This window comes from Stegastes partitus, unplaced genomic scaffold, assembly GCF_000690725.1.
Source record: "Stegastes partitus isolate 25-593 unplaced genomic scaffold, Stegastes_partitus-1.0.2 Scaffold478, whole genome shotgun sequence".
NCBI classification, from domain to species: domain Eukaryota; kingdom Metazoa; phylum Chordata; class Actinopteri; family Pomacentridae; genus Stegastes; species Stegastes partitus.
In genome coordinates, this window is record NW_007578209.1 from 339,838 (window position 1) to 364,586 (window position 24,749).

General features: G+C 43.4%; 1 protein-coding gene and 1 long non-coding RNA gene across 6 annotated transcripts in view; one reads left to right on the forward strand and one right to left on the reverse strand.

Moving 5' to 3' along the window:
- Positions 1–744, reverse strand: part of LOC103360996 (uncharacterized) — a 3,096-nt gene extending 2,352 nt beyond the window's left edge. Inside the window, exon 1 of one of the 2 annotated variants that reach the window (XR_520389.1) lies at positions 335–744. This is a non-coding gene — a long non-coding RNA (uncharacterized LOC103360996). Of the gene's footprint in view, positions 1–312 lie in introns of both variants that reach the window. The other variant, XR_520388.1, reaches the window with a different exon arrangement.
- nhsl1b (NHS-like 1b) overlaps positions 1–24,749 on the forward strand; it is a 130,503-nt gene that overhangs the window by 31,629 nt on the left and 74,125 nt on the right. The gene's annotated exons all lie outside the window — the stretch shown is intronic.

Here is a 24,749-nt window from a genome sequence, read left to right on the forward strand (position 1 = left end):
TGAATATTCAGATATTCATCATTAATTGGGCCTGAATATCCAGAGACCAGAAAGTGCTATTGGGAATAATTAACAACTAATGAACCTTCCAGCATCAAGCCCTCCTTGTATCTCGACCTCCATCTTGACAATCCGACAGCCTTGTTAGCCGACATAAAACATTACATTTAGTGTCGGATTATCGAGTCACGACTGTATACAGCCTATAGGTCTTATAAATATTTTCATTTTAGTGTTTTTTAAATGTTAAACATGCCTCTCATTTCCACCAGCGTGTTTTGGGGTTCAAAGGGTTAATGCCTCCTAGTTCACCTCATTTTCCTTCAACTCTTACTGTTATCTTGTCTTGGTATTTAAGTCGGCCTCCTCTCCCCGACCACGCTTCAGACCATTAACCGCGAGCCGAGCCCTTTGTCAGCCATACATTTCCCAGCATCCTGTGGGAGATGGCGCTGTCAGCTACATCCTGCTCCATTTCCCGTCCCTGTCGCCATCCTCCCTTCACCTCAGACCCTTGACAGCGCACTCAGACCTCAGAGGAAAAAGAATAAAACAAAAAACAAAAAAAAAACGCTCTTAATCGTACAGCTGCCTCATCCAATCGCCTCCCTCGGACCGGCTCGACGCGATTGTTCCCTCGTCCAGCCCGCAGGATGTGACACGTCTCTCACCGTCGTTTCCTGCCGGATTGGAAAAGTAGAGCAGCAGTGATGAATTTGTCTGCGGAAAGGGTTAGCCGAAATGTTTCCGCATGCCTCGCAGGTTATGATTAAGGCAAACAATGTAAACACCGGTGTTGAAATTTGTTCACACACATAATTACCTTTAAACATAGGACAGAGTGGCCGTTGTACAGAAGACGACCTAAAATGATACGTAAGAGAAAGAAAGACGGAGGAACGTCAACCACATGTTATCCTCAAGCCTGAGAGGAGATGAGAACATGGAGGAGAGCAGGAGCTGGCTGAGAGAAGTTGAAGAAAAGATTGTGGGAGACTTTAAGAGCGTTGACGAGGTGAAGAAAGTTGCATTTGAGGCGTTCGAGTGAAGTTTATGGAGCGAAAAACCAGCTCTGATCTGTGTTGCGCTGCAGAGTTTCCCCCCAATTCACCAAACCGCCCAATGCCCGTCCCTTCAGGCTCGATTGCTCGGCAGCTTAACCCCACAGAGCGCCCCCGTTTCAAGAAGTGTGCGCTGGCCTGCGTCTGCGCCGATGACCCCCCGAGTTGATAGCTCAAAGGGGCCCGCCGCATCGCCCCGGCAACAGCAGCCCTGCGGCAGATAGCGACCGCATCACCGTAGCAACCCCCGGGGTTCGGGGGTCACCGTTTTAGGGGCTCCCTTGAATGCGCCACTCCCCCTTTTCTCTTCATGACAGGTTTTCGATTGGCCGGCGTGCGTGTGGGCTCTTCACGCGTGCAGCGAGGCGGCGCAGAGGTTGCCGACGGTGACACATGCGTGGGAGGGTCAGTGTGTAAAAGGCTTTGCATTGATGGCAGCAGCAGCAAAATAGTGCTTTCGGCGCTTTGTGGGCGCCAAAGTTTGGGCCACGTTTGCAGCGGCGTAGTTGTCAGATAGCATCATGCCTGTTAAAGCGATTAGGATTTGGCCCCGGAAGCAAAGGAGGAACCCCTACGCAGGTGGGTGAGTTTTTTTGGTGGGAAAAAGTGTGTCAAGGTGGATTTTTTTTACCTCCACAGATTCAGACAAGTTCTGTTTTAAAGCAACGCGGTTTAAATGGAGGCTGGTGTGAACTCGGCGTGATACAGGAAGAAGCTGAGATAGAAAAATAAATGTGTGAACAATGTGAAAGGAGGAGGGGAGACGAAGCCAAAGCTGGTAGTAATGAGCAGAGAAGGCTGTGAGATGCTTTGTTCAGGCTGAAGAAAACGGGACTCTGAGGGTGAATGGAAGGTGATGTAGAGACGGATGGACTCGTAGTTACAGGTGAAGTTGTCTTGTTTTCTCTGTAATTCACCTGATGTTTAATGGTGTAACAGGTAGACTGACTGTCCTGCTTTGATGCAACCTGGTGTCTTATTGCTGATGACTGAGGGACACGACCTGGCATGTTGTCTTTATTCAGTGTTTGAGGGTTTTAGTAGCCAGATTGGACTGCTGTCACAATAACACACATATCATCTACCTTTTAAATCATTTAACCTGCATTAGTGTATTATTAATGAGGGGTTTTATCTTTAGAAACACATGACACACTACACCTGCCTCCAGGAGAAAAAGCTGAAACACATGTGGAGCTTTAATAGGTTTAAATGGTGCACATATTAGTAGCCGACTGGCTCTTTATGGGTCATAAGAGACTCTCTTGTTTTGAATTAAAATTATTGTACAACTACGAGGCCATTAACTTGGAGTTTTTTCTTCTCCAAACGAATCCTTGCTTTTGATAAGCAGGAATATGTTTCTACCGGCGCTGATTTTGCTGCCTCTGAACAGAAACAGGATTTGTGCATCTTAATGAACCTCCAGTTGTTTCAAGGTGCAGCCCGTCACTGAGGATCAGATCGATCTGGTGATTGCAGCAGCTTTAGAGACAACCTCAGAGCAAAGTGTGTGTTTATCAGGGTCAGACTGGGAAAGATAATCTGAAGTAGAACGACTTAATATGCAGTTACATGAACACGATTAACACGATTGTTTTGGTACATAAGAGCTGAACTAATTCATTTAACTGAAATGCATTTAACTCACATTTTTTAAGGCGGCAGGAGAACGTACAGCCGTCCTCAGATGTATTCATACCCTCCAATTAAAGAAGGAAAAAACAGCTGTCAGTGAAATACGTTGAAATAAAATATATTATATAAATAAAAAAAAAAAAAAACCCAAAAACAATAAAACTGGCCCAACGCCCAACAACAAAAGGCCCCTAAGTGGCACAGGAAAGATTGATTGGTTTTTTAAAATTATCCTTTCAAACAAAAATCAAAAGCAACATCTTATTTCACTAAATTATAATTTAGCAAATTTTTATTTATTATTACTTTTTTCAGTTTCTAGTTATTTGAGTGACTAGGGTGAATTTTACCTTTTCTTTAATGGAAGTGGATGAATACATCTGAGGACGACTGTAGGTTTCTAAGCCGAATAAACTTAAATAATAAACAAAAAACTGAACACGTAACCTTTTTGAACCTTTCACAAGTAATACACATAATCGTACATGTTGTATTTTTGTTAGACCAAATGTAAAACAAGCATTTTTAAGCTCTCAGGCGGATCTTTGACGAACAGAGCAGCAACGACTGACCGCTCATGTTTGGTGCAGCAGCTGGAGGAGGTTTTACTGATCTGGATCACACACACACACACACACACACACACACACACACACACCCTTCACCGCCGCACTAATCAGATATCCAAGGCGTGACTTTGCTTATTAGCAGCAGTGCTGCTGCAATAGTCTTAATCAACACTTTCCCCTCTCACCCTTCGCTCTTGCAGCAGTTTTTTTCCCCCAATTGAACCCACATCATTAGCTGCTCTGTATGTTTTACATTCTCTCTTTTTACATAAGGTTTAATTTTATGTCTGTGCAGCTTCTTTGTTCATTATTTTGTTTGTCTCCACTGTGGAAAGAGGCTGAACAGCAGCTTGTATCGACGGACTGGATTCAAAACACGACGCCACTTAATAAATCATCAGCATCATCATTTTAGCTCTAATTTTAAAATGCTGGCTTCTTAAATTGAGCAGTTATCGGCTCAGCAAGCAGCTTGTTGGGAAAGATAAACTGGTGAAGACGTATATATTCTCGTGAGTTTAGGTTACAGACGAGACAGATCGTAGAAATACTGGTTTGATCTTGTTGCTTCTTTGCTTTTCTCTCAGCAGTCAGAGTGTGATTTGAATCAAGAAAAATCAAATGTTGTGTCCTGTGTGCAGCGCGGCTCGTCCTCGGTGTGTGTTCCACCTCCTCACCTCAATCTTAATGGCCTTGTTAAGTACTGAGTCACCGAACAGAAGGTTTCCTCTCAAACACGCACAATATCTCTTCCTCTTTTGATCACATTCGAGTCGGTGCATTTGCTTTCATTCCCTCATAACTCGAGCGCGTATCGTGCTTTTTAAAAAAGTGTCAGAAGTCACTGCGGTTTTTTAGAGACCAAACGCCTCATGTGACTGTCGGAGAAGCATCTCGCTGCCAGTAAACCAACATTTCCTCTTTCTCTCTCAAACATTAATCACACGATGTTTAAGCTCTCGTCAGCTGAGTCACTCCTTTGCTTTCCAGTTTCGTAACGACTCCTGATAAACTCCCATCATCCGTGTTTACTCCTTTATTCAAATCGCTTCACGCCAGCGTGTTGCAGCATGACTTTAATATCTGTCCTGAACGTTCACTTGCAGAAGTATTGAACGGTGTGAGTGAAGCGCTCCTGGGGCTATTCTGTGCTCGTTATCGTCTTGATGTTCTCTGGAAGGATGTTACTGTTGCATAAGATGCGACACAAACATCATAACTGCTTGGCTCCAGATCAGAGCAGGCAGCCATTACTGTCATCCCGCTGCGGTCACTAAATTACTAAATTTATGTTTGTCTTGTACAAGAGCTAGTTCAGTAACTAACAGATGTGCTCAGATGACTTTGGTTTTTGCCAAAAGGGAATTTACAAATTAAAAACATCACGGGCGTATCCAGAATTTGCATATAGTTGCAGAAGGGAGTCGCTCACTGTCCCTGTGCTCTGATGACAGTAAACTGGAATGTGCTGGCCCAGTTTTGTTGACACCAATACCTGCATCCGATACACGTCTTGTCTCCTGAAATACAGTCGGTTCACCTCACTGTAAAGGGTTCATGGCAATCATTTTTATTTATGACACCGTGAGGTTACATCGCTCAATCAGTATAACTTGAAAGAAGGTGGATTTAATGTGGGTCAGTCACATCCTGCACAATAAGGTTGGTGTTGGTGTCAATGTACGAGGTGCGTCAGAAAAGTTCCAGGACTGGTATCACAAAAGACATATTTCAAATCCAAGCTACCAGTTTTCCCCTCCAAGTAATCCCCCTGGAGTCTAAGGCCCTTCCCCAGCCTGGGGGGAGGACGCATGGGAAAGGGCCAAGAGCAGGATTCGAACTCATGACCTCCACATCGGGACTGTAGCCCTGTACATGGGACGCCAGCTCAACCAGGTGAGCTATAGCGGTGCCCCATCACAGCCATCTTGATGTCGTCCACGTCTTCTAAACGGGTCCCCTTGATGACCCCCTTGAGCTCGGGGAAGAGGAAACAATCCCACAGAGCCAGGTGGGGTGAGTAGGGAGGTTGCTCCAGCACGGAGATGTTCTTCTCAGCCAGGACCTGTGGGATGCTCAGGGCGTTGTGAGCAGGTTGTCATGGTGAAGCAGCCTCCACTGGTCCTGACACAACTCTGAACAAAGCAAACGCTGCAGGATCTCTTTGTAGACGTGCTGGTTGATCGTCTGAAGGGGAAAACTCCTGGTTTGGGTTTGAAATCTATCTTGTGTGACACCAGTCCTGAAACTTTTCTGACACACCTCGTAGATCCAATACAGTGATTTATTTAACATAGAGGTGACTGATGCTGGATGTTTTAGATCGATATTAACATTTGAAAGTAAGACTGATATTTTTTACATATGATGCCTTAACCCTCTGAATCCATAAACCGACTAGCAGGCTTTAAAAGGTTACCGTTTTCAAAGTGTACACAACTTAGCAAAGCCAGAAACTCTAAAAACACGAAGAATCATCAGCTGTCCATTGACCCCTGAATGCATCATGGAGGACATGCGATTTAATTTGCACAAATAAATCAAGTTTTAAAACATGATTTCACTTTACTGTACATGTCTCTCTAACCAGATGCTGTTAAAATCGAAAAAACCTGCACCCCTCAGCGTGATGGACTCAGCGGTGACCGACAGTCATGTGACAGATACGCAGTGAAGTGCAGAGAGGAGGCGATCAAAGAGACAGCTGAGAGAAATAAAACTGACTTAAGCAGTAAAATGAATCCAGAATGGCTCGTGAACAGTTTAAGGTTGGGCAGGTTGTTGGAGGATGCATTCAGCGGGGAGGAATGTCTTCCTACGGTGGATGTGCAGGGCGGTGCTAGTTTGTGGTGGTAAAAATGTACGTCAGCTTATTCAAGTAGCTGATCTGTGACTGATTTACTGTCAGTGTTGATAACTCCTGTGGACACTTGGAACAAACACATTGAGTCCAGTTTATTTACATTTTTGTAAAGTAAACAATTAAGGAAATCTAACTTCCTTTTACTCTTTTTTTTTAATGATTTATGGTATTATAACTGTGTTGTCCTGCCAGAAAGACTTCTTTAAGTTCCCTCCACTTCTTGCTGTGATTGTTCTGTTTCCCGTAGAGGTGCAGGACTTTGCATTGCAGTGAAAAATGAATCCGCAATGAGGAAAAATGAGGAAAGAAAACACCCAGAAACTGCCTGAGGTTCAGCTGAAGCAATTACACAGAAATAATACATCACAACGAAACAAACTTGGTCGTTGGTTTCAAGCTTACCCTCAACATATTTATGGTGCTTCTGCATTGCAACTTCTTTTCACTTCATGCTGACCTTTATGCTGATACTTTGGATTTATTGTTGCTGTTTGGACTCACAGCCTGACTTCACCGGCTGCTCGCTCTAATCTCTTCTCAGCTCAGGTCTAGCGGTGGTGGAATGAACTAATCTCAGGCCAACACAGTCACTATTGTCTTCCATCACAGGCTGAAAATCAACTTTTTTTTCCCCAAAGCTTCCTTTTTAACGGCTCAGGGGATAAAACAACAACAAAAAACAAACAAAAGAAGCTTTATTTTTTCTTTGTCTTGTTCTTAACAAGCTTGAATGCCTGTACGTTACATGTTTTTGGACCTCATCCCAAATAACTCTAACACAACGTTCTCTTTTCTTCTCCACATGATTCTGTGACCTCCATCCAACCTCCTCAACCCAACAGGTAAGTGCTTTTATTTTACAAACCCATGTACACTGATTTACAACACATCAACATCAGGATGCGATCTGATGAATCCAAATATAACTGCACTGCTGGAAACGTCCTTTATGTTAATCTTCATGCAGCGGTTTCTGATTTACGCCGCTGTAGTGGCTGCTGTAGCCCCGGACATCAAGCCTTTCAGAGTGATTCCCAGCTCTGGTGATATATAGATTTGTTTTGTGGTGATGCCTGGGAAGCTGGAGGATTTGCCTTTAGGAATGTGGTCAGATGAGGGGAGGCTGTGCGGTGCGGTCGGGGTGGGTGAAGTGTGCATGTTTGTAGAAAGTGCATTTCTCAAGTCGTGGAAATGACCCGGAGAGCGTCGTCACCCGGCGTGGGAACAGAAAGTGAAATAGTGCCTGGCGTGTTTGAGATCATTAACCCCGGTGTTTTGTCAACGCTATACCATGCGGAGCCCGCAGGCGCCGTTCTGTTCCCCTCCCTGCATAATTCACATGAATCCAAAGCCGTGCACGCTGGCAGCGTCTTCGCCCACAGAGACTCCAGCGCCTCCAGCTCCACCGTTTAATGTTTCCTCGCTGGAGTGCGCTGACCTGCATCACCTCTCCTCACACTGGTCCTCGCTCCGTCCCACCGGTTCAGCCGGACGCTCAGATCAGAAGATTTACGACCATTTCCATGATTTTAAAGTGCAACGAAAATCTGTTTTTGTAAGGAAGTGGAACCTCCACTTCTGGGACTTCAGGGGTCTGGGAAGTGCGCACAGAGGTCGGAAAGGTGTTGAGAGAATTCAGATCGGTTTGTTGTTGTGAGAGTTGTGTGTGTCGTTAGTCTGATTTATTTTATTTTCTACCAGGACAATTCATCACACTGCTGCAAATGTGTCAGTATTCGCCAAAAAACCTTGAATTGGCCCTTTATCCTCTGAACCCCAAAGTAGTTTCTGGCCGTTTTCTGCTCTGGTCACATCTTTACTCACTGTGGGCTCATTTTTCACTGCAAGATAAGATCCTGCAGCTCTATGGAAGCAGCTCACCCATGGCTAGAAGTGGAGAATAAACGCCTTCTGTGCAGGATAACACAGAGTGATGAAAAAAAAAAAGAAAAGCTAAAGTTTCTTTGTTTACTTGTTTAACAAAAACTGAAATCTAGAGTTAACATGTGCTACAGTTTTGCAGGTGTCCAAATGTGTTATCAATACTAAAAAAATACAAATTATTGATATTTTACTATTTATACTTTTCATTTTTCTCAATACTTGTGACCTCTCTGCTCTGCATATACACAGCCTGCAGTTCAGCTGAAAAGTCCCTGAATTTTTCATACGTGACTGTCGGTCGTAGCCGAGTCAGTGACGGCTTCACACTCGCACCAAAGAATGTAGATTATTTTGTTTTTTACAGAACCTGGTTAGACCGAACAGGTGATTTTTTGTGATTTTTTTAAGCAGATAGAATAAAGTAATTTAAGCTTAAACATCGTCACAGATGAGTAGTTCAGTGACAGTTAAAAATCTGATGATTCTCTGGCTTTGGTAAAAAACACAAGACGACACACTTCGCAAATCTGCCCGCGGGTTTTGGGGTTCAGAGGGTTAAAAGAACAACTGAAGTTTCTAAATCATAAGGTGATTTTCTTATTAGTCGCTGCCTCGACTGAAAAGATTCGATAAAGTCTTTAAAATCTGTGTAAATGATTTTAAAAGTAGGACCTTTAGAGAAGGAAAATGGAGTTGTATCAGGACCTTGCTTATGTTTAGACACGTCTTTGTTGACTTCTTGTTAAGACTCGATTGGTTTTCAGTCGACTGAAGATGAATTTCGTGCTGCTTCAAGTTTCCAATTATCCATCGCAGCTCAGTTTGAAGTCGCTCACTCCGTTTCTCGTCAGCTCGGCTGAGTCATCACAGGTGGGAAATGCTAGAAGTTATTTACTGGGAAGTAATTCTAAACGGAAAGTGATAAACAAAAGCAGGTTGTGTTATCACTTAAGATGACACCTGCGTGACGAGTAGCTCTCCTAATTTGTTTTTGTTGGAAAGGCGTGAAGATTTTATCGGAGATTCATATCTGAGTGTGTGCTCAGACGTGGGTGTTGGACTGCCGACAGTCTCCTGGGTTCACTTCCTCTAAAATGAGGTTAAGTCAGTGTGTGTGTGTGAACCGTGTTGCTGAAGGCTACGTTGGAGCTCGTGTGTCTCTACAGGTTATTAACGCTGCGGTTATCAACTCATTACATGAGCCTTTGGGCAAGATGTAGACGAGCTCTCGGTTCTGCATCCCCCTCCTTCTCTCCTCTCTTGCTGGAATATGTGATCATGCATGTGGGTGTTTGACTCTGGAATGTGTCTGGATGCTTAATAAGCGTCACTTCACAAAATGGAAATCAACATGTGGTTTTCCAGTGCAGGAAGTCGGAGCAGACGCAAGGTGGCGTCGACATTTGATCTGTCCCTTTCAGCCATGTTTGTTTCCAGTTCTACGAGCACATAGGAAATAGAGCATCACAGGGTTTGTTCTGTTAGCCTTGAAGGCAAGTTGTATGTTGTTGATGGCGATGTTTGAGCGAAGCCCTGCACTCGACAAGAACTTTCAACCAGTTGCAACTGTCTTCTCCGATCAGTTGAGCCCCACACAGCAGTAGATGCTACAGCGGTGGTTCTGATGGTCCCACAGAGGTTCAGGATGTTATAAAACGGCATAGAGAGGCCCCGTAAAGCCCAGAAAACCTGCTTTTAAAACTTCATTTTGTGCAGTGTTTCTCCTTACCATCATATAAAGACAAAGTTCAAACCACTTGTGTTCTGTGTTCTAGTCGGTACTCTGTAGGCGTGTTTGGATCCGGTTTGATCAACGTCATTAGATGACGTTTCAACCGTGTTGAAAAATACACGTCTGTGGTTAGCATCGTCGCCTCGCAGCTAGAAGGTTGCCGGTTCGCGTCCCGGTGAGGACACCCGGGATCTTTCTGCGTGGAGTCTCCATGTTCTCCCCGTGCAGCTCTTTGGGTTCTCCGGCTTCTTCCCACACAGTCCAGAAACACGTTGAGGTTAATTGGGGATTCTAAATTGTCCCCTGGTGAGGATGAAGCGGTGCATAGATAATGGATGGATGGATGTTTTGCCAGTATACTGCCAGGAATGCTTGTCGATGATCTTACAGCTTCCTCCACAGCTCTCTGATTGCAGTGTTTGGCCATTTTTGACAAAAACATTTACAACAGAGACAACCACTTCACGCCACCTTTGGCAAGCTGTGCAGAGGTGAGACAGCCGGTCAGGTTTGTCTAAAAACGCGCTTCTTTTAGCAGTAATAATGATAACACCACCTTAGACTACAGCCTAAAACAACACGATCTCCATACAGAGAAGCATTCCAGCTCAGTTTATGAGATCATACTGACACACCTGACGTCTACATGAAGGAGGGGTTTCGTCAATCAGTTGTCGAAAATTCTATGGAGGAAGAACAACAACGGGGAAAAGTTATCAACTCGTTATGCATGTTCAATAAACCACTGGTAGGTTTTGTTTCTTCCAGGAAACAGCCACGTGTCGTGACTGTCAGGCCAAAGAATAAAGCCAGCATAGGTGTTAAGGACCAAAAGTCTACGTTTCTGCCCGTCCGGACCGAATAGTTTAAAACCTTGACCGTGATCAGCAGCGTCGTTGTAGAGGTTTTTAAAACACTGCAGTAGACGCTGGGCCTGGTTTCAGAACGAGCATGTGCTGTTGTGGGTGAAGCATCAGAGCGTGACTGCTCAGAACAACTTTAAACACGTTCGGCCTTCTGATGTGGTCAACTCGTCTCACTAACGAAGCCCAGAACCTCTCTGTAAACTCAAGTTAAGCCGTGTCAGACTCTCGGTTTTATGAAAGAGTTAGTGACCAAGTATGAGACCGAGTGAAGTAATTAATCCGTGTCTTTATTTTGAATTAATCCCGGTTGTGAGGCAGCAGTCTGTCATCGGGGGAAACGTGCCTCCATGAACCGGAGCTTTAATGAGTGACTGTGTTGTCTAGACGAGTAGGAGGCAGAGCATCACCCCGACGAGCACACGGCACCCACAGATACATACATTTGCTCTATTTGCTAAACCAGAGCTGTACCCTTCACTTAGCTGAGTGAGTCAGTGCTGGAATATGGTCGAGTGACTTTATGACGGCACTTTTATTAAAGGTCTGGAGACTGTGGAAGCTACACAACAGTCGGTAAACACATGTGACTCCTCTAATGGAAGAGCTTTGTGCTAACAGGGAATATCCACAGAATAGAAACACTGCTTTCTTCTTAGCCGTGTCTTCCTTTTTATTATCAGCTGTGAGGAATGTTGTTTTGTCCAGTTGCACTTCCATGTGTTGCCAGTGGACACATGATTCCATCCTCCTACAGAACGGTTCTTCCGCTGTTATCAGAATTGTTTCTGGCTGCACCAGCGGGTCACATGTGGCCAAGGCTTCGTACTGAAGCTTTCATAGAGCCTGAACTGTAACCTCAAGATCCAGCACTGTAGGAATTTGACCCATATCAAGTGCTTCGGTTCAGGATTTCTTGGCCTCAGTTGCTTTGATTTGGGATTTTTTTTAAAGACCATCTGTCTCTTGTGAGTCTCCCGACTTAGTAGTGTTCCCCTATAACAACAAAACCCACAGTGGTGCCGTGTAAAAAATACCTGTTAATAAATAGCTTTAACCATCGTTTTTTTTAACAATTTCCTGTCATTTTACAGATTTTCCCTAAATAACAGATATCTTGCAAAATCACAGAACAAAAAGTATTCATGGGCATATTAACTCTAAAATAAAAACAAAACAACACGGTAAAATGGAAAAAAAAAAAAAAAACATTTAGATCAGCAAAAATATGATTTTTAAAAAAACAGATATTTGACAACATTTAAAAGAAAACTTATGGGTGTTAATTTTTGAAAATTTGTAAATATTTGTAAATATTTTGGAACATTTGTTTTAGAGATTTCTCCAGTTTTAAAAGAATAAAACAGATGATATTGTCCAAAATTTAAAAAAATAAAAATTAATATCCACATAAAGAAATTTGTATTTTTGCAAATGGCATTTTTTTATTACAAAATTTAACCTAAAAATTATAAAAAGTATCAAAAAATATTCTCTCTTTTTTTATGGATATTTGACAATTTTGAAAGAAAATCATGTTTTAATGATTGAAAAATTGTAAAAACAGGTTACAAATAATGTAACTGTTATTTTACAGATTTTACTGTTTTTTTGTTTGTTTGTTTTTTTTTAAAGTACAGATAGTATCACATAAAAACACAGAAAAAAGAAGTAAATAACACGTAAAAACAATAATAATCCAAAAGTGTAAATAATGTCCACAAAAACACAAAAAGCATTTTGTTCATTTACTGTAAAATTACAGTTTTGCAGCATTTATTCATTTATTTATTTTTATATTTAGGATTGTTTTCAACTTTTTTTGAACATTACACTAATTCAGTATTTTTTAACATATTTAAATTCCAAATATCTCCTATCGATTCATGATCACTAATAATTGGTGTCAGCGTCTGTCCTGAACATATCATATTGTCAACCCCTAGAGACGATACTTATAAGCAGTTTTTTGCTCTTTCTATGAGGTTCGTTGCTTATATGAAAATACGAACCTTTAAACTGTTGCCTAGAACGCTAATCTGCTGCAGAGGAGCAAAACTGGAAGGTAATCGACACTGAAACGGTGACATGGACACACCTGGAATAGATGTTTTCTTACCCTCACCTCAGAAACACAAGCTGATTTGAGAACAGTTTGGTGCCCCGCGGGAGGAGATCGTCCTGATGGAACCGGAGATACACGGAATAATACACAATACCTGAGCTGAGTTTTTTTTTTTTGAAACAATAATCTTCTCTTAGCTTCACACTCATGTGCGCTCGTAAGACGGGTTCAAGCTCAGAAATGTGTGCAAACAAACATGCAGAAATCAGAACCCAGACACACGGACGCCTGTGCACGGATACAGACGCACACACCTGTAAGCGGACAGCAAACACACGGGAAACTCCCGCTGCTGCACCGCTGCACCGCTGCACCGCTGCGCCGTGGGTGGCTGCGACCGGTGGCCTTTTGGCTCTTAGTCCGAGGTGGGCTGAGAGTTTTTCGTTCCACCCCCTCAGCAGAGAAACACAAAGACAGGCTGTGTTTGAGGAAAGGTGGAGGACGAGGAGGACGGAGGTGTGCGGGGAGAAAGGGGGCAAAAAAAAAAAGACGAATCTGAGATCTCTAGGATGCTTTGGTGAGATTTGAGATGGACAAACAAAGGAAGGCGAGTTGAGGCGGGAAGATGAGAGAGAGACGACACAAAGGGAAAAGTGTGGAGATGGAGAGAGACAGATGGAGGGAGGCCAGATGGAAGTCCGCTCCGAAACTTGTGACAGCTCGTGGGAGGAATATCTTCGGGGAAACTCTATTTCTGATTGACTTGAGTTGTATAGTTAATCACAGTGCAGCAAATATGAGCTCCCTCTTTGTTTATATTACTGTGTGTGGGTGTGTTCCACTCAGACGCTCTATTTTGAGTCCATGCATTGTGTTTATGTGTGTGTGTGTGTGTGTGTGTGTGTGTGCGCGCTCCCCATTACACCCATGGTTTGTCTGTAATGTGCCTTGAAAGCCCAGCGTGTGACGGCTGGAAGGCAGCGCAGCCAGCAGGTCTGGCCAGAGGCTGCTGATCTGGATTCTGCTCTTAAATCCCTCCCTGACTGGAGGACTCCCTCTGGGAGCTGTTCTTGGATCGGGAATAAGGAAACCGAGCCAGCGGGGCGGAAAGAGGTCGCAGACAACAATCTGTGTGTGTGTGTTGGTAAATTAAAGCCGGTCTCAGTCCAGCGTTCGGAGGAGGTTCGTTGATGTGCCGCTATGAGCTCTGGATGAGCTGAGAATAACCAACAGTTGTGTGTTTGTGTGTGTGTGTGTGTGTGTCAGACAGCTGTAGAGGGCAAAACGCCAGGCTCCCAAGTCAGCCCCTATTGTCACGGTAACGGTCGGCCTGCCGTCTGCTTAATCAGCATAATTCAGTCGCTCCCTCTCGCTGTTTTTGTTTTGTTTTTTTCTCTCTCTCTCTCCTCTCCCCTGCCTCGCCCACTTTCTCTCTTTTTTCTGTTGCTCCCGGTCTGACCCTCATCTGTCTTCTGGGCTCCATCACGTTCCACTTGCCTCTTTTATCCCTCCTCCTCTCTAAATCAGCGTTAATGCCAGAGCTGAGTGTTTCTGGAAGAGCTGCAGATAGTGTGTGTTGCTGCTGGAAACACTGACACACACACACACACACACACACGGTGGCATCAGGGGTGAAGGCCACACACACACACTTCCATGTTGTGTGCTCTGTGAGGCTGCTGCTGCTACTGTTATTTCACACATCCTGGCTTTTATGAGAGTTTTCCTCTCGCTGTGTTCCACTTGTGTGCTTGTTAAAGAGGCTTTATGTATGTAAACACATGGCGTGTAACACTCACACCTCTGGGCTGTAAACCTGGACACGCTGCTTTCATTCTTCTTTTCCTTACACTATAGCGGCTTCTTCTTTTCATTCTTTCCATGATTTGCTTATTTAACTTGTTCCCACTTGGTCGCTGCCTCCCACTCCCTGTCACACACACACTCGCTCTCACAAAAGGGGGAGACTCCTGGAGTGAGCGGCCCCCGATGGGGTTTGATGGGCGTGTTGCCAGATTGGACTCCTGGTGGGTTGCCAGATTGGCTGTCAGCACATGAGCTGAACTTTGTCTTCACCTCCGTCTGACTGTCCAACCTTCAGCCTCAGATTATGCAGCTCCACCTCCTTCTTCTGGGAGTCCGGCTTAATTTTTGTGAGAGGCTAATTCTGAACTAGTGGGTTTGTTGGGGTTTTTTTTTTTCAATAATTGCACATGATTCCAGTAAAAATGCAGATTATGGATTGTTCATTGCCATTTTTTTTCTATTCATGGAAACTGATGACTGTAATTAGGACTCTTTTCTACTATTTTCTTTATTCTAAAAGTTAAATATTGCACAAATTCTTTTATGTTCATGTCATATGGTGAGTATGTGCTTAATAGTGACCCGGTTCTTCAATCCTGGCTGTAGCGAAACAATCAGATGCATGTAAAGTACATCTAATATATGGTAAAATACACAACAAATCTGTAATATAAGTCGTTTTCTAAGCAGTACAAACATGTACAGTTGGATTGTAACACTAAACAGTGAGACAACGAGTCTTATAAACGTCTAACAAGTCGTATAAATCACCGTTAGTCGATGTGCTCTCGTCCATCTCACTGACAGTCGCTGGTGTTACTTTCATGAGGAGGAAAAAACATCAACAGCCCTCCATGATGAGTTCATTGTTTTCGGTGGAAGACGGAACAGACTACTTGTGATCAACGGGGCCAAACCTAACAGAGGTCTCATTTATTTACCATTAACTGAACGTTTACTCTGGGACGCCTCCAAGCTGACTGACAACAAGCCAGAGAAGTTGCTGGTGTTGCTGCTGGAGCTGACGGCCAACAGGTCACAGTTTGCATTTTACAGCTCAGTCAGTTTTGCATGTCATCTACAGATGGAGGGCTGCATTAAATTACTAAGTAGTTCTTTTGCCAGCATCGTGAGCTGATATATTTCTGTTTTACAGAATTCATATGAACAGGTGCGTTCTAATCTGCTCATTAAACAGGTTAAAATGATTTGATGTGCTGCTAATACGAGCTTCACATGTTTATTTCTAACATATTTAGGCAAGTAAGATCAGATCAGATCAGATAGGCTTTTGTAAATCCCACAGTGGGGAGGTTTGCAGTGTTACAGCAGCATCAGTGGAAAAATGACAATAAACAAAAACATACAAAAGTACTGTCGATATTGTACCGATTCCTCTGTACGTGGAAATTCAGATATCGCAAACTCCTCTAGGTGTGGACAATAGCAGTATTGCACATATCAGTATATTATAAAACACTGATGTTCTTCATGACTACAAACACTGATATAAAAATTTGTGATATTGCACAGATTTTAATCATTGTTGCACAGATTCTTCTGTAAATAGAGAATATTGGCATTGGGCATATTCTTATATATGCAAAACATAAACTGATATGTACAAAATATTTAGCAATATGATGTAATAACAATATGTAATAACAATATGTAGCAATTTCCCTGAGGTTTTGTACCAAAGGGATCAATAAAGTTTTATTCTAATTCTAATTCTATTTACATTACAATTTGTCGACCTGTAGGTGTTGTAATTCTGCTGAACTTGCTTGTTTTGACAGAACGCTGCTTCTTATTTTTGTTTTTATAGACAGTCGTACAGTCACGTGCTTTTACACGTAACACCAACATGAAGCATCTGCACAACTCAAGTCATCTGAAGGACAATGCAAAGTAAAGGTCAGAAGGCTTTATCGGGGCGTGGCGCTGCGTGCATCCACGTTGGCACGTTTACAGTATTTCAGTTTTGCTCCATGTACGAGCATGTGCTGCTGCAAAACCGAGCATTCCTCCGTCCCGACCGGTGCTTCCCCTCGAACAGCTGTTGTCAAAGTGCTGTCGTCACTCAGGTTTTAGGAAAAGAAAACACACATGCTCACACACATGCTCTGTCCCTCCGCTGTGCTACCTGTGTGCGAGATTCAAAAACAGGTCCGACCGGGCGGCAGAATTACGCAAGCCCATTTTAAATACTGTTGCAATGACAAACACGCCGCCGCTGTTGTTCGTCTGTCAAACCAGACTTGATCATAAATCGTTGAAATGTTGACTACACACCCATAATAATCAGAAATTGCCTTCATCTGCGTGGGGTATTATTTGCATTTCGATGTGGTTGTTTGAGTTTATTCAGGGTGAAATATTTAACTTGGTTCACGTCGGGCTTCAGGTGTCACAATACGCCTGAGAAAACTGTTCCTGCTGTCATATAAATGATAACAACAGTAACCCCAAGTCTTCACGCTGCAAATGCTCACACATCACCCACAGGCCTTTGTCCTCTTTTGATCTCATCTGTGCATGATTTTACAAATTCCATACATACGCGTGAAACGCACAACGCATATGCAAACCACATCTGGCCTCAGGTCTGCTGGGCCGGCTCCTCCGCTCAGGCATGACTGATCAGGAATGCACAGAGCCGACCGCACCCTCTTCTCCCCTTCAACCGCTGGACGCCGGCCTGCTGGGAGTGTGTGAATGCCCCGCTCGGATTACCGGAGTTCATTTGTCTTGTAAGCTATAGTGCCGCTCCTTCCTCAAACTTTTCTTCTTTTACGTGCTTTACGTCATTGCTCTCTTTTTCCTCTTCTCTCTTGCTTTCTCGTAGCATTTGGTCAGAAAGATGAACAGAAACCCTTCACCTCATAAATCTGCAGCACGAGTCCTACATATGGACACATATCATCCTGCAGGGTTCGGCTGGATGCTTCACAGATGCGGCTCAGCTCTGCACGCCCAGTTCTTGTTCTTTGTCCCTCCGATGGTGTATTTGTTCAGAAAGTATGCGCAGGAGTGAAAACCAACAATCTGTGGTTTGGCGCACGAATGTGAAAACAGTCCCGGCTGATAAGCGCTCATTAGCTTGGAGTCAGCTGCTGCTTTTGGGATGGAGGTGAGAGGTCAGAGGTCAATACCTGCTTGGCTTTTTTTTCCTTTGTCGCTGCAGTTAATCCAGACTCACACATGACTCCTAGATGCACACACACTGGAGACACACACACAGGAGGGGTGCCCTGCTAAGCTGGCTGCTTTTACCAATGAACAATAGAGTTAAGTAGCATACCGTAACACACACGCACACACACACACACACACACACACACACACACACACACACACACGAGTGCTTTCAGTTGAAATAATAGATGTTGGAATAATGGAGCACGTGGCCGGAGGAATGAGGGATTTGTCTTCTAAGCACCGTGAATTGATAAGAGTTGACTCGGAGGGGGATGTGGGGGGTGGAGGTGTGGGGGGACCAGCTTGTCCAACAAGTCAACAAGACCCCACGCTTGTGTTTTAGTGTGTGTTTGTGTGTGTGTGTGTGTGTGTGTCCTCGAAAGGGCTATTCCACAGAGGCCAAATATAGGCCTTGAATGTTTGAAATAGCTGCGTTATCCCTGACTGAAGATTGCTATCTTTGCACACGCACACACACACACACACACACACAAACACACAGACGCGCATACACACACACACCCATAAACACACAAACACACTTTATTCCCTCCAGGCCACGGCGTCGTGTTGTTTATTGACTGTAGTCTGATAGCTAAGTGTGAAGCATGTTCATACAAGTGAACCCACACACACACACAGACCCACACACACACACACACAGACACAAACACACACACACACATTTTCCAGCCCATTTAGCCTCCTAAGGCCACAGACACACAGACACACACACAGACCCACACACACACACACACAGACACAAACACACACACACACATTTTCCAGCCCATTTAGCCTCCTAAGGCCACAGTGACCAGCAGAGAGGACTTTACCGCTCAGAGGAAACTCCGTTCAGTCTGATGGTGCCCCCGTGTGGCCAGAGAGAGACATTACACATCAGAGAAGTCAGCGTTCAGTGGCAGAGTTGGACGTAACTTTAACATTATTGAATATAAGAGACGTGTGAAAGTATAAACCTTAGATATAGGACTTAAACTGGTTCAACTACATATACAAGATGTACTATCAAAGCCTGTATCGTAGCTGCTTCAGCCACAACTACAACCAGAAGCATTGCTCGTGATAGAAATAACAAGATTATCACCAGTTTCTGTTCTGTCTTTGTGGCTCTTTTTGTGGCTCGAATAAAGTGCAGAATTAGACGTAAACAAAAGAAAAATAGATTAGAAAGAAAACCACAACAATCAGTTATTTTCGTGACTAATTCACTCTCTGAACCCCAAAATGCACCGCCATGTTTGAAAGGCTTGTTATCTTTGAAACGAGCCAGCAACTGTGAAGACCAAGAGAACTGTTGTATTTTCAACTTTGTGATGGTCCTTGAGCTGATTTTTTTTTTTAAATATCAGAAGATTGAATATATGATATTTCATCAAAATCACTTTGACGTGTGACACTAAACGACTCAGCTGTGACCAACACTCGTGTCGAAGTTTAAGAACTTTTCAGCTGAACTGCAGGCTGTGCTTGGATTATATTGATTCCAGGGGTTCTTTTTTTTCAGATTTATGCGGCATTTTAACTTTCTTTTTTTTGCACAGAAGACATTTATTGAGTTCTGTCTACTTCTGTTCATGGTTGTGCTGTTTCCATAGAGGTGCAGGACTTTTATATTGCAGTGAAAAATGCCTACAGTAAGCAAAAATGTAATTATAATTATTTATAATCTTTCAAAACCAAAGATGATGTTTTCAAAAGTCTTGTTTTCTCTGAGCATCACTCCAGAATTTAAGTTATGTCCAAGCAAAGGAGGAAACAGATGACGTCAGAGAAGCTGAAATCAGATCACATTTGGCATTTTTGCTTGCAAAATAACACAAATGATTGTTTTATTTTATTGGCTGAATGATTAAACTCTAAAACATACATTACACACATTCAAAATATGAAAAAAGAAATAAAATAAGTCTAGATCATTCACTAAAGAGAAGTAATGTTTAGGAACAACCATAAAAAAACACAAAAACAAAATGAAAATCTGGCACATTTTGAAGCTCCAGGTAGCTTCAGGGTCTCCAGCGTCACTGTCATCCGCCACTAGGGGGCCGTTGCTGGGCAACCAGCCCCGCCCTGCGCCCTGGAGGTCTGAAGTTGCTCAGCAGCTAACTCTTCTATGGACATCGTACGCTGTGTGACTCACATTTTCCACATCCTCCTATTCTATTATCAAGCGAATTAATCACTTTTATTCCCCGTCCTGTCCTTCCTCCCTGCGGTTGGATCACGGCTGAGTTACATCAGAAAGTGCTTTCTTCGTTTACACTGATGGCTCATGTGTGTGGAGGGATATATGTGTCTTGTGTGCGTGTTTGTGTGTGTGTGTGTTGCACATCCCTTGTACTAAGACAATAATGACTAAGGTCACTCCACCCCTCTAACCTCCCATCATTCTTAGTGGCAGTTTAAGTGCATCATTCCAGCGTATGAGGTTTAGTCTTTGGACTCTGGTGACCCTGGTGCTGCTCAGATGGCTAATTGACTGAGTTGAACTCACTCACACACAAAGCAAAGCCTTTTTTAGTTATCTTCATTTAAGCACGTTTATTAGTGTTCATCTAATTAACACGCATTAGTTTGTGCATCCGTCCTTCATTCACAGCGCAGGTTCTCGTATGTTCAACTCTTTTACTAATGACATCAACCACAGCTAAGTGGAGTCAGGAGTTAGTGGATCTGGACTTCAGTCAGGGCAAGAGTTCAGACCGAAGCTGCTGCTCTACAAGAAACAGTTTGCTCAAGAGCATCGTGACTGCAGCGACTGGTCATCAGGATTAAACCTCCGACACCCAAACAGTTTCTGGGCGTTTCTCTTCTCTGTGGACTCATTTTTCACTGCAGGATGAAGTCGTGCACCTCAATGCAAACAGCACTGCCATGGCTGGACGTAGAAATTTTCTACAGTGAAAACGTCTGTGATTATTTTCCTTTGCAATATCTGAAAAACGCTGCAGGGTGGCGCAGTTGGTAGCACTGTTGCCTCTCAGCAAGAAGGTCGCCGGTTCGCATCCCGCTGAGGACACCCGAATCTTTCTGTGTGGAGTCTCCATGTTCTCCCCGTGCAGCGTGGGTTCTCTCCGGGTTCTCCGGCTTCCTCCCACAGTCCAGAAACATGTTGAGGTTAATTGGTGATTCTGAATTGTCCGTAGGTGTGAATGTGAGTGTGCTTGGTTGTCTGTCTCTAAGTGTAGCCCTGTGATAGACTGGTGACCTGTCCAGGTGAACCTGCCTTCACCCTGAGTCAGCTGGGATAGACTCCAGCCCCCCATAACCCTAGTGAGGATTAAGGTGTATAGATGATGGATGGATGGATGGATGGACGGACATACTTGTATAATGTACACAAATGCTTGTGGTAAACATCCTCCACACAACATATGAAAGCGCTGCGTGTTCATCCCACACACACACAATCATGCGGTTTATTCAACAAACCACATAAACTAACAGAGAAAACAGACAGCAGATCCCTTGTCTGTTACTGTCACTGTGAATAACAAATCACATAAAGACGAGTCTGAAAGGGCTGCCTACACTGTGTCCTGCAGCATCCGCAGCACACTTTAATATCGCTCTTTGTTCAGTTGTTATTATTTGCTGAGCTGTTGATGTAGTACGTGAGTGTGGAAAGACGAGTTCCTGTCACATTAACTCAATCGTTCCTTGCAGATGGCTTGTGATGGAGGATGAGAGTACATTAAGCACAAGGAGACAGTCTGCCAGTGGAGGTGAAGGCTGAGGTTCAAGAAGAGGTCGGAGTTCAGAGCTCCTCAGGTCAAACAGTCGTGAGGAGGCGACCGTCCTGACTGTTGTGTCAAGATAAGAATAAGCAGAGTCATTTTAGAAGCAGTTTATTGTTGTTTACGACTCTCTGTTCACCTCAGCGCCTGAGAGCTTTTCCCCTTTTCCTGCAGTTGATCTTTCCTCCATACACAGTACACAATGCTGGCCTTCATTTATATGAAGAAGCCTGCACATTCANCATCCCTTGTACTAAGACAATAATGACTAAGGTCACTCCACCCCTCTAACCTCCCATCATTCTTAGTGGCAGTTTAAGTGCATCATTCCAGCGTATGAGGTTTAGTCTTTGGACTCTGGTGACCCTGGTGCTGCTCACATGGCTAATTGACTGAGTTGAACTCACTCACACACAAAAGTTATCTTCATTTAAGCACGTTTATTAGTGTTCATCTAATTAACACGCATTAGTTTGTGCATCCATCCTTCATTCACAGTGCAGGTTCTCGTATGTTCAACTCTTTTACTAATGACATCAACCACAGCTAAGTGGAGTCAGGAGTTAGTGGATCTGGACTTCAGTTAGGGCAAGAGTTCAGATGGAAGCTGCTGCTCTACAAAAAACAGTTTGCTCAGGAGCATCGTGACTGCAGTGATGATCAGTTCGTTGTCAGCGATTACATTATCCAGCAATTTCTAATCGATTGAACCTCTGACACCCAAACAGTTTCTCCTCTCTGTGGACTCATTTTTCACTGCAGGATGAAGTCGTGCACCTCAATGCAAACAGCACTGCCATGGCTGGACGTAGAAAGATGCATTTTCTGCAGTGGAAATGTCTGTGATTATTTTCCTTTACAACATCTGAAAAACACTGGAATCAACATGTACAAGATTTTTCCAGGTACCCACAGGTGATAACGGTGCTGGACAACATATCTACACCACCTAGATGTTTTACTGTTAGTTTATTCACCCTTGTCTCCGGTGTGCTAAACACAACCTGCAGTTCAGCCCAGTTCACATTAAAGTCTCAGAATTTGACGTGATTGTTGATCTCAGCTAGTCAGAGGTGGCTTCTCAGTAAAGGAGTGCAGAAATTTTAGTTTTTTACACAATCTGGCTTGTGCAAATTTTATTTTATTTTTTAAACGAGCCATGTAGAATTAAATCATTTTGCACAATTGTAGGTTTTCTGATGAGAGTACCTCACACATGCTTTGATCGATGACTGTCCAACAATTTATTGGATCTGATGAATGATGTAATTTGGGGGATTAAAAGAAAAAAATTGTTCAGTTTTGCAGTTTAAAGTGTTTAAGCTATTCTAGTCAAACTAATTCTCCGGTTCCAGCTTCGTAAATGTGAAGATTTGTCTTTACTCCTCTTTGACAGTGAGCTGAATGTATTTTGGTTTGTGGACCAAACAGGACATTTGGGCTTTGAGGAAAGACTTTGGAACATTGTTCACCATATTCTGACATTTTATTGACCACACAGCTAAACAGTCTGGTATCAGCGATGAAAACAATCATTAGTTGCAGCCCTACAACATGAAAACATCCCAAAGGCGAAGTGAAGAGGGCTTTGTTTACTTTATGCAGCGGCTCTGTGGATGTTTAATAGAAGAGTTTAAGGCAGATGCAGAAGATTCAAAGTATTGTGCTTCTCTACACTTAATTCCTGAATGAAGACAAACAAATATAATGAATTAATAATGTAGAAAACTAGTGCAGAAAACAATCCCAAAAGGTTGTACATACTTCGGTGCAGGTGGATCAGTGGTTAGCATCATTGCCTCGCAGCTAGAAGGTCGCTGGTTCGCGTTCCGCTGAGGGCACCCAGGATCTTTCTGTGTGGAGTCTCCATGTTCTCCCCATGCAGCGTGGGTTCTCTCCGGGTTCTCCGGCTTCCTCCCACAGTCCAGAAACATGTTGAGGTTAATTGGTGATTCTAAATTGTCCGTAGGTGTGAATGTGAGTGTGCTTGGTTGTCTGTCTCTAAGTGTAGCCCTGTGATAGACTGGTGACCTGTCCAGGTGAACCTGCCTTCACCCTGAGTCAGCTGGGATAGACTCCAGCACCCCATGACCCTAGTGAGGATTAAGATGTAGAGACGATGGATGGATGGATGGACGGATGGACGGACATACTTCTGTAATGTACACAAATGCTTGTGGTAAACGTCCTCCACACAACATATGAAAGCGCTGCGTGTTCATCCCACACACACACAATCATGCGGTTTATTCAACAAACCACATAAACTCACAGAGAAAACAGACAGCAGATCCCTTGTCTGTTACTGTCACTGTGAATAACAAATCACATAAAGACGAGTCTGAAAGGGCTGCCTACACTGTGTCCTGCAGCATCCACAGCACACTTTAATATCGCTCTTTGTTCAGTTGTTATTATTTGCTGAGCTGTTGATATAGTACGTGAGTGTGGAAAGACGAGTTCCTGTCACATTAACTCAATCGTTCCTTGCAGATGGCTTGTGATGGAGGATGAGAGTACATTAAGCACAAGGAGACAGTCTGCCAGTGGAGGTGAAGGCTGAGGTTCAAGAAGAGGTCGGAGTTCAGAGCTCCTCAGGTCAAACAGTCGTCAGGAGGCGACCGTCCTGAGTGTTGTGTCAAGATAAGAATAAGCAGAGTCATTTTAAAAGCAGTTTATTGTTGTTTACGACTCTTTGTTCACCTCAGCGCCTGAGAGCTTTTCCCCTTTTCCTGCAGTTGATCTTTCCTCCATACGCAGTACACAATGCTGGCCTTCATTTATATGAAGAAGCCTGCACATTCATCTGAACAATAGATATCACACTTATTTCAATGCAAAGGTTTAACCTGCTCAGCCTTTATCTGGCCACATCCTGCGCTGTAGTGCTGCAACTAATGGTTGTTTTCATAGTTGATTCGTCTGTCGACTGCTTTCATGATTAATCTATTAGTTGTCGGTCTGCACAATGCCAATATGACATTTAAAATATCTTTTTTTAATCTATAAATAAAAGATATTCAGTTTTTTGTTCGAAAGGAGTTAAGAAACCAGAAAATATTCAGATTTAAGTGGCTGAAATTTAAGAACTTTGACAGTTTTTTCTTTGAAAAATGACTCAAACCAATGAATAAATAACTAAAATAGTTTGTGATAAATTGAATAGTTGACTAATCGATTAATAAATTAATCACTGCAGCTTAACTGCATTGTCCAATCACATGCATGCAACCACTTTGTTATGTGAACGTTATTTTTCTGCTACTGATCCTGTTGCCTTCTGTTTTTGGTCTCTTCCACCATGCA